The sequence below is a fragment of the Polypterus senegalus genome, chromosome 4, assembly GCF_016835505.1.
Source record: "Polypterus senegalus isolate Bchr_013 chromosome 4, ASM1683550v1, whole genome shotgun sequence".
Classification (NCBI taxonomy): domain Eukaryota; kingdom Metazoa; phylum Chordata; class Cladistia; order Polypteriformes; family Polypteridae; genus Polypterus; species Polypterus senegalus.
Genome location: NC_053157.1, coordinates 90,164,896 through 90,176,232, shown reverse-complemented (window position 1 = coordinate 90,176,232; position 11,337 = coordinate 90,164,896).

The following is an 11,337-nucleotide window of genomic DNA, read 5'->3' as shown; positions in this document are numbered from 1 at the left end:
CTTTGCCTCAGGTCACTGGATAGCATCCATGTCTCACAACCATATAGCAAGACAGGAAGCACCAGGACTCTAAAGACTTAGACCTTCATCCTTTTGCATAGACATCGGGAGCGCCACAGACCCCTTTCCAGCGACCTCATCACCCCCCATGCTCTCCCAATCCGTCTACTGACTTCATAGGAAGAGTCACCAGAGACATGAATGTCACTGCCAAGGTAAGTAAACCTCTCAACAAGGTCAACACTCTCTCCGCAAACAGACACACTGCTGATGGCTGTGCCCAAGAGGTCATTAAAGGCCTGGATCTTGGTTTTTATTCAGGACATTCGCAAGCCCAGACACTCAGACTTCTCACTCAGTCTCTCGAGCGCCCCGATCAGAGCCTCCATTGACTCTGCGAATATCATCAGCATCGTCAGCAAAATCAAGATCCGTGAATCTTTCTTCACCAACAGATGTCCCACTAATTCATTAATTTCTATGGAAGCTGTTCACGGGATTCTCATCTTCACACCTTATCATTTCACCTGCTCCTGCTGTATTGGACTGTATAAGGACATTGTCTTAAGTGTTTTATTGTTGTGGTTTGTTTGCGTTTATTGTACATCACCTTAAGGGAAACTGGGGTAGGATTGTTTAGCTTGTAGTTATATTTTGTTTATTAGTGTTTAATACATTTTTTAATTGTTTTCTTATCGGTTGCTTTTTTGTCTCTACTTGTGAGTGTGTGTGGGTCGGGCCAAGGCTGGATGCGTCCCTGGAGTCTGCACCAAAAAAATAAATAAATCATCGTTTCTCCAATGGTGTGAATCTTAGTGGCACCGGACTGCTACAGCATTATACCATGAACTCACCCTAATGAACACAATGTAATAAAACACACTTCAAAAATTACACTGACGTCCACCATGCTCGATGAGAATAAGAGACTAAATAAACGATCCTTTTGTTTTAAATGACATTCTTATAGATAAAAAAACTTTTTAAAAAATGACTCACATGAAATCACATAAAAACTAAAGTGGTAGGCAATGGGTCATCATAACTAACTAAATCACCTTAATACAAACATTGGTGTTATCAATAGATAATTGTTTTTAATAGTTTGTTCCTGTGAAAGAAAGTTTACTCGATCAAAAAAAAAACCCACAACTTTCTTGATATTAAAAACCACAACTTTCTTGATATTTTTGTTTATTATTTAAAAATGGAATAAGAATCTGAAAATCTAATAACATCACATTAAAGTTCGATAAATTCTGAAAGGAATGATACCAAACATATAAATGTAGATTTTAAAATAAGCCCAATTTAAAGCGTGACAAAAAATGTGACATAAAAATGTCACATAAAATCGTTGCACTTTTAGGCCTAGGATTTTATATATTGTAGCATCTGCCCAGGAGGACCGGAGGAGGGCTTGTGCCTCCTCCAGACCGCGAGGGGGCGTCCGTCCTGGTTATGTTGGGGGCCTTGGGTAAAGGGCTTGGAAGCCCAGCTCTGTAGGGACCTGTGGCCACCGCCAGGCGGCGCCCCGGTGCCCGGTGGACTGGTGTGGCAGAAGTGCTGGGGGGAAGAAGACAGGGGACACCCAGAGGGCTTCCGGGTGCGCAGCCGGCATTTCCGCCACACTGGAGCGTGTCTTCAGAGGAGTGCCGGGAAGCAGCTGGAGCCCATCCGGGTTCCTATTTAAGGGGCCTCCTCCCTCCAGTCATTGGTGGATGTCGGGTGGAAGTGGACAGAGCTGGAGAGAGGACTGGAGCCGGCCAGGAGAGAGAGGCAGAAAGACTGTGAGGCCTGGACATTGGGGAATCGGTGCAAGAGGCACTGGGGGGTGCACGTGAATTTTTGTAAATAGTTTGTAAATAAACAGTGTGTGTTGGAGCCAACAATGTCCGTCTGTCTGTGTCCGGGTTCAAGTCCACAATATATAGAGTAGATTTTGAACCATTTCCTTTGCTGTGTTGTCTTTTGCAGGAGTTGCTGTTCTATGTACTTATTGTCTGGGACGCCATCGCTGTTGCTCGGGTATGTTTACATAATCTGAGAACCCTGTGCTAATTCATGATGGATTAAAAGGTCACCCTTTCCATGCTTCCATACCCAAGTCATGGACAATCCTGGTCTTTGTCTACAGTTTTGCTATTTAAAAACTCCTTTTGAAACTCCTGATATCAATCTTGTTTTGTGATTTTTTTTTACTTTAATTTTGGCCTCACTTTTTAGTTTGGGTTTTTTACTTTTGGCCACATTTTGACCATGTCAAAAGATTGGAAAAGGTAACTCCATCACAGGACACACACACAGCAGTTTAAAAATGCCAATTTTAGGTAGAACATAATTTGTTCCCAGAGGAACATATGGCTTTTTACAGAAGCTCTTTAAATAAATTCTGTCAATTTTTATGTAGTTTAGTAATATCTGATCAAAAATGGGGGTAATTTATTGGGGCTATGGAATGCTTAAAATGTTTTCAAACTAAATTAATTATAATTACATCTTCTTTAATAAACAAATACTGTACATAAATAGATGGACAAATATAGATAGACAATATACAATAAATGTACAATATATATACATATACAATGCATATCTATACTAATAAAAGGCAAAGCTCTCACTCACTCACTCACTCACTGACTCATCACTAATTCTCCAACTTCCCGTGTAGGTAGAAGGCTGAAATTTGGCAGGCTTATTCCTTACAGCTTCTGTACAAAAGTTAAGCAGAATTCATTTTGAAGTTCTACACGTAACGGTCGATAACGGTCGACAACGTCCGCCATGTTGAACTTTCTTATTTATAGCCCCATCTTCACGTAATTTGGTAGGCGGCTTCCCTGCGCTAACCGAAGCCGATGTACGTACTTATTTCGATGGTATGATGCCACTGTCGGACGCCATATTGAACTTTCCAATGCCACTAATTCTTCCCATGTAGGTAGAAGGCTGAAATTTGGTACTTATTTCGGTGGTATGATGTCACTGTCTGCCGCCATATTGAACTTTTCAATGGTCTTTGTTACTTATGGGCCCATCTTCAAGAAATTTGGTACGCGGGTTCCCAACGCTAACAGAATCCTACTTACGTACATATATATACGTCCATAGCCTGCAGCTCGGTCACCGTGTGAGGCGGCGTTGGATCCTCCATCCCAACGCCTCCCACATGTTGGCTGCCTGCCTATATAAGGCCGTCTGTCACTCCAGTCTCTACATTCCCTTCCTTGCTTCGCCATGGGATTCACGTCTCCCTGCTGATAACTACAGCATTTTTATTTAATCCACAGCTTCTCCGCTGTTTTATTGTTCATTTATTACGATTATAGTTATTGTGTAGGTATTTTAGACTTACTTTACATTGTTCAGGTACCCATTTCCTTTATCATTCCAACCGTACCCCCATTAACTTGTCTATCGAGGTGATCAACCATCGATCAAAGAACTGTCACTTACCGAGTGGTTTCCATGCCTGGAGATGACACCTGCCTTTTCCATTCTCTTTGTTACATATTGCACGGCCATATCAGGCTCACTCTTGATATCCGGAGGAACAGTGTGTCTTATGTATTGAATGACTGGGACAGGTTCAAGGTGTGGACTGATGACGGTACAGGAGATAATTATACTACACAGGAGCACTAGAAGAGTGAAATGCTTAAGCCCTTCACCTATGGTTCTGCATGCGAGTTGATGGCTGCCGGTGAATTGTTCGGTTGTCGCTTTCAAGTGTACCGAAATGGCCAAATATTTTACACCTTTTGACAACCGCCAATGCCTCTTAAACATCTTAGATTCACAGGTGACGATTTCAGTAGTGGACACTTTGATGTTTATGAATGTTTAAACTCTCAAAAGCTGGATGTGAAGTTATCGATGAAACCGGTTGTATACTTACAACGCATGACAGATGCCGAATATCACTTCAACACAACAAGTCCTGCAAATACTAACGGAATTGAAACAAACCATGAAACTCAAACCGATTATGACAGCAGCAATCCAAGCTGTGAGATTTGAAACAAGATTACTGTTCACATGGCCAACTGTACGTTGCATGCTCAAGAGTAAGCTCAGCGCACAGCTTGGTCGTATTACAACCGGAGGGCCGAACTCACAATGTGGTATACAAAGAGATCCTTAACAAATAATTATTGGTATATTTTCCCTCAGTTTAAAAAGGTTTAATTTTCTTCTTAAATAAAAATTAAGGGAAGTACTTCGCCGCTGCGAAGCACGGGTATTTTGCTAGTATACAATATACGTATGCGCACAATATGGTCTGTAACATGACTAAAAAGAAAGAAAACTTCTGAATGAGGCATTCTGCAGGCGTATTGCTTTTGGTATCCCCAGTAGCAGGAGTTTTTTGACACACTTCTGCTGAATAATTTGTTGAATGAAAGTACTCAGGTGTTAGTGTGTCAGAGAAAGGATGTGCAGCATTGTTCATAATGGCACCCAATTTTGTTTTCATTCCCTCCTTTAGAACTGGAAGAAAATCGTTGTCTCCTGCAGCTGTGAGGCAATAGTTGTGACACAACATCACTTTGTTACTCCAAATTAATAATATAACACTCTTAGAAGTGCTTTATCTGATCCACAGGGCTGAAGCCTATTCTGGTAGCACTAGGTGCAAGGTAAGAATCCACTCTGGATATGGTGCTAGTCCACTCGTGTACACACATACACACAAATACAGTGCCACCTTAGAATCACCAATTTATGTAACCTGGATCTCTCAGGACGCAAAAGGAAAAATCTGCACAGACTTGAGAAGAACATGCAGAGGTGTGAGACTCAAACACAGGACAGTAAATCAGTGAGGCAGCAGCACTGACCACTTCAATACTGTGCCACCCAGATTAGTTATGTGCTCTCTTCTTTACTGACACCTTCACTTCACTTCACCTGACTTCTTGTGACAGATCCTATAGTACTTTTGATTTGAGATGACAATGAATCAGTGATTAAGATAATTGATCTGCAGGATCTTCACCCTAAAATAAAGGCAGAGTCAGGTAAAGTATATGGACATAATACATGTACCATGACTGCAGTAGGTCACCATCAGGGACCTGAACCCATGCTTCGTAAATTCCAAGCACTCTCTACTATCATTGTGTTTCTTCAGTGCAATCTGATGATAGGCAGCCATTACCTTTTCTATTTTACATGTTTTGATGAGTCAACAATGATGTTATTAGGTAGTAACTCTACTTCACACTCCAACCGAGATGGTCATATCATCTGCTGAACCTTGTCTCTTGCTCTGGATAGGCCCTCACACCGACAGTGCTGGCATTATGTGGTTTTACAAATAGGCAGCACCTCTCTTCAGTGTCAATAACTAGCCTGCACATGACATTACGTTGATCCAATGGATGAGTGAGACCATAAAAGCCACTTTTTGCCTGATGAGACCACAGCACCATTACATATCCTTGTGAGTTTGTTCCAGCAAAGGCTTTCATTCTGGCACCCTGCCATGGCATTCAGTTCAGAAGTCCACTTTCCACCATCTTAAGTTACTTAAGGTTGATCAGTAGCCCTGCTGATAAAGGATCATCTTAACCTTGATGCATGCAACTGAAAGGCACAGATCCACATGTCTGCTTTAAAAATTATATTCACTGTGCTTTGTCGTTTATCATGGTTTGAAAATTTTATTATATAGTTTAAAAAGTTTATTATAGTCTCTCCCAGGTACAATTGATTCCAGATTTTATTTCAAAGTTTCTTAGCTGTTATGAAGTAGCTGTACTTCATTATGGAGTCCTTCCCTTAGTGAAGGCCATTTCTATATGCACTCAAGTGGACTCACTGCATTAATGTTTCATTAATATTGGCTGAGCATAGAGGGACAGAGGGGTAGAAGATAATAGTTAATTCCCCCACCTAATAAATGGATTTCGATCCTGTCCCAGTTGGTCAGTCACTGCATCACGGTGTGGTGTTTGCATGTGTTTGGAGTCTGATTTCCAATCCCTCTTTGGAATACTTCCATGTTTAGTGAATTGATGACTCCTAATTGGCTCAATTGGTGTGTTTGCTTTACTGTGACTATATCACAAAGACGGCTGATACCAAAAAATGAATGAACAGATGTATGAAGAGCAAAAGTGAGGAATACCTTTGAAATGAGACATTTATGGTTCTTAGAAACATCTGCTGATAGGACAAGGTGGCATGATGACACAGTGATTAAGGCTGCTACCCCACAGCTTCAGAGTTCTGGGACCTGATGGCTGTCTGTGAGGAGTTTGCATGTTCTACCATGTGTGAATTTGTTTTCCTTTAGATTTCTTCCTAAATCCCAAAGACAAGTGGGTTTAATGATAATTATAAGTAGAGTGATAGGTTAGCACCTCAAAGCGTGCAACTGCCCTGTACTGGATGCTGCCATCATATATTGGGGGATGAATGTACAGCAGCAGCTTGGTGGTGCAGCAGCCTCCCTTCTAAACCCAGGCTCACTTGATGTCTACTTCTGTTAGGTGTTTGCACCTTCATAATGTGTCTGCATTGATTTTCTCTGACTTGTCATCTAACTGAATGTTGCTGTGGGCTGGAGTCTATCGTACGTATTGGGTACAGTTCTTCTATCAAGTTGGTCAACTAAACATCAGTGTATGTGTGCCCAGTGGGAAACGGGTATCTCCTAGGCTAGGACTAGCTATGCATTAACTTTAAATTTAAGAAAGCATGCTCACAAAATAGAAAGATATTTTGGTAATTTTTTTTTCTCATTTTGAAACATATTAATGGTGTAAATACATGAAGATTTCCTGCTCAACACAATAAAATATAAAAAGGCTTTAAAGAGCATCACTTTACCTGATTTTAAATTTCACCTCTTAAATATCTCACTCTGGACCGTTGCACATTATCTATATAACGTGTGGTCACTTGTCCACTTGTATTTAGGTATCACTGTTGTCCGTGTACCCTTCCTATTTACCCACAGCCTGCTTTGTGTGATACTGTTGTGCTCTTAATGGCCTGTCATGTCCAGCATGCTGAACTGGAATTTATTGAGGATGGCTTACATTGATGCGCTTACACTATTTTGCTCACCCCTGCTCATGGGTCTGTCTACCCAGTCCTGTCTTTCACATTTTTTCTACGTAATACTTGCACTTTTATTTACTGGTTAGTAGATGGCAGTTTTAAGTGTCTTCCCAATGTGTCTTTTGATGTTCTTTGTTTTTAGCACATCTTTGAAAACTGATTGACTTCCATCTGCAGATTACTGAGGTTTAAAGGGCCTTTTGGTACTACTATGCATCCATCCATCTATTTTTATGAATTATCAGCATCAAGTACAAGGTGGGAACAAAGTCTGGCTGGGATGCCAGTCCATTTGAAGGCACTAAGATATGTCTGATCATCCAAATTCCTTTTGCCCTTTCTATACATGAACCAGAAATAAACCTTTTATCATTTGCTGCAAACACCGCAGCTCTGAATTAACAACTCTCGTCAGCCTTTAGTCATTGTCAATGGGTAGAATCCCTAAGACTTAAAAGGACATATGTACAAAATGCATAATTTGGAGAAATTACCTAAGCTTCAGTTTCAATTCAGTGTATTATGCAGAGCTCTTCACTAAATATGGGCTCTTAGACTTCAAAACCAACTCAACTCAAACCAAAACCAGTATGCAATGCTATTGCACTGACTTCCATTTAGATATTTTATAAATGAAGAAATTCATGTTTTCTAGCATTTTTTTCAGTATTGGCTCTTTTCTTTCATAAAACCCTAAATTGAAAGCAAACAGGTTAAAATCACAGTCAGAATCTGCACTTTAAAGTTCCTCTTGAGACAATGTTCTTCCTTCTAAAAACGGATATCCCCTCTGCTCACCTATTATGGTCTCTTCACCAAGAGGAGGCATCCTCTGACAGGTGAAGTCATCCCTTTGTAACCCTAACCCTAACCCTAACCCTCTAACAAAGTACACTTTTCCCCACAATTGACGGTGTAAATACAAATTCACAAAAGCAGATATGTAAAATTATACCGATTAAATGTATTAAATGAAACAAGACAAATGCATAAATAGAAAGAAACTTAAATATAAATATCCCTCCACCACATCAACAACGAGACACCACCATATATAAATACAACAAAACCCTCCCTTGCCCTTGTAACATAACAAACAACACAAATAACAAAAATGAATGAGATACAGAAATGATCATGAACTTGAGTCCGGTTATAAAAACTGTCCTGAATACGGTTGACTGAACTAGTGGTAAATGAGTCGTTTGATTTTCCCGGAACAAAATAGAACAGCCTCATCGTGGATCCTCGGTGCGTGGTGGATAATGAAGTCCGACCCCAGGGTCTCTCGTGATGAGGATATTGAAGTCAGTCCGGCGAATTGAAAAATGGAATACGGCAGGTCTAGATGGCTCGTGGTTGTGAAATGAAAGTCTCCTTCTCTTTCTCCTTCTCTTTCTCTTTCTCCTTCTCTTCCTCCTCTCTCTTCCTCTCTCTCCCTTTTGGCTATTCCCTCCTGATGGCTTAAATAGTCCTGTGACGGCTGTAATTGATTAATAGCGAACAGGTGTTTTCCAGGTTTGAGGCTGTGGTCTTCTTCCATTATCCGTCCCCCTTTACTGATACACACACAAGCAGCAAACGGGACAATGAAACGAGACGCACTCAGTACTGACATTTGACAACACAACCTATGTAGCCCCGCTACAAGGTTGCTACTGTTACTCTGGATGCTCAGCAGGAGTGAGCCATCCCTGGAGCACCACTACTTCACTCAGGGGCACATTCCCAACCACCTGGCTCCTCTTTGTAGCAACACCGGCTAAGCCACATTCCTGATTTTCTTCCTTTTCTTTAAACTTCTGGCCTTTCTTTTTGTTCTCCTTTTCATGATCACAATCTTGATCTTGATCTCAATTTTGATCACTTTCTTACTTTCTCTCTCTCATTTTCTCATACTCTGCTGTATCCTGCTCAAGCTCCTTTTAAACTTAGTAGGCACTGACGGTGTAATTTCGAAACCCAGAATGCTAATGAAAAAAATGGCCGAGCTGTGCATGTCCAGTTAATATTCTCATCAACATCCTGGAGCCACTCAATTACACTACTATCCGCACCTATAATGAGCTCGGGTGCACTGTTTTTATTTGAAAATTAGGACACTGCCATGGACCTCCAAATGTGTTTTATCATGATGTCCAATGCTGTGATGATTGTCTTCAGCCCTCATGACCCCGAGCTGGATTGATGAAAGAGTAGATTAATGAAGGAGGGCAACACCCTGGTGAGGTGTTTAATGCTGCTTCCTCACTATTGGATGTGGGCTCAGTTCATAGCCAGTTCATTGTCTATGTTTGAATTGCATATTCTTATTGTGCTGGCATAGATTTTGACTCCTTCATACTAAATAGGTTTAATTAAATGACATAAATAGTTTGAGACATTCTGATAAAGAATGAATGGAAAATGTCAATCAAACCAAACACTCTGAATGCAGAGGAGACATCACTCAACTGGGTAGTGAGAACTCCAGATGCTTCAGGTACCATTATTTTGTTTTTGTAGAAGACAATAAAAATGTAGACAGCAGAACCAAAACATGTCTAACAAAGGAATTTGAAAATGATGGGACCAAATTAAAACTAACTAAAGTCTTGAGGAAAGGCTATAAATGGTCCCTTCTGCTTATTCCCCTCTCAAAACATATGACAGAAGGAGAAAAGAAACCAAGGGAAGTTTACCTGTGTCCTCCTCAAGAGAAACAGAGGGCACTTTGTAGAAAGATAGAGTGAATCATTGTTTAAAAAAATGCTGCAAATGGCAATAAATCAAGAGAAGCCCAACGTGGGTTACAAGAGATAAAATAAAGTGCATGAAATGGCTGCCTATAAAGCAAAACAGAGACTTTATATAAAGATATAGACATAAAAGGGCCAAGGAAACATTTGGACAGGAATATGCTACATGTAGAAAATCACTGCGTAAACATGGTGTGAAATTATACATTATGAAAGAAGAAGATTATTAGAAATAAAGCGGCTGTATAACATAACATTTTCAAACCTGCTTAATTCAGTTTTTGACTTTTGGCAAGTAGTGGAGTGGCTACAACCTCTACCCACAGCATAATCTGGTGCAAGGAAGGTACCAATCCTGGAAACTTCTAGACTGTTTATGTTAAAAGGGCAGCACTATATGGTTTCTTCTTACGAAGATAGAAGTTATGCCAGTCTTCAACCTTAAAAGACCAACATTGTCACTGCTTTGGGACCATACACTGCCCCTTTTCTGACTGTCTGGCATCCACTGGAACTCCTGTCATTCATTATCATGTGGAAATAACCTCACCAGTTTTCTCTGAAGATGCCATAATCCCTTTGCTGCCTTTGGTAAACAGCCTCTGGGGCACCATATGTACCCACAGGGCTAACTGCCTACTGGCAGCAATCTAATTCTCCCACAGCTGTGGGAGCTTTTATGGCCTCACTAAGCATATTTCCTTTTTTACAACACCTTATGCATTAGGATAACCAATGATAGCATATTGTATAGATAGAAACCCACAACATTATTTTTTTCGTTTTTCTCATTTTGTCCCAGGTTCTGTGTTCACCGCTTCTAGGAGCATGTGACTACTGTTTATAGTGACGATCTGGTACTGACAATACTCAGTCAGTTACTGTCAGTTAGGAGATCATATTTGGGAACTGGTCAATGGAAGGCACTACGTTCACTAGAAAGGAGCTAAGTAACGAATGATGATTATCACAAAAACTGACTCTGCTAAATACTAGGAAGGCATGTGACTAAGCCATTGCTTGGCAATGAGAACAGAATAGGAGATTTCTATATTCATATAATCATATGCCAGATCTAATTATCATTTACACTGTTAGTGTCAGTAGAGGGAGTTGTCCTCTTACAGATACAGAACACCATTGACATATTAGTGTATTTTGTTTCCCCTATTTTGAGCACTAATGAATGAGACAGTGAAGGGAGGCAGACAGTGATGTTTTGAGAAAAGCAGTATTGCATAGTAATAAACAGAAATACTTTGTTATTGTACTTGAGTATGCTTTTAGAGTATTTCTAATTTACTTTAATATAGTGTTTTTGGGACAGGGCTGTTCGGCAACTTGCTGAGAGGTGTACTTGTGTGCATGTATGTTACAGTACATGTTACCCCACGGGATCCTGGGCATCACGGCTCGAAAGCAGATGGTGAATTCTAAGAAAAGTGAAACTACAAATGATAAAGTCCAGTCAAAACACTTTATTAAACATTGTAAGGGGTTGTATTGATGACTAATGCTACTATTA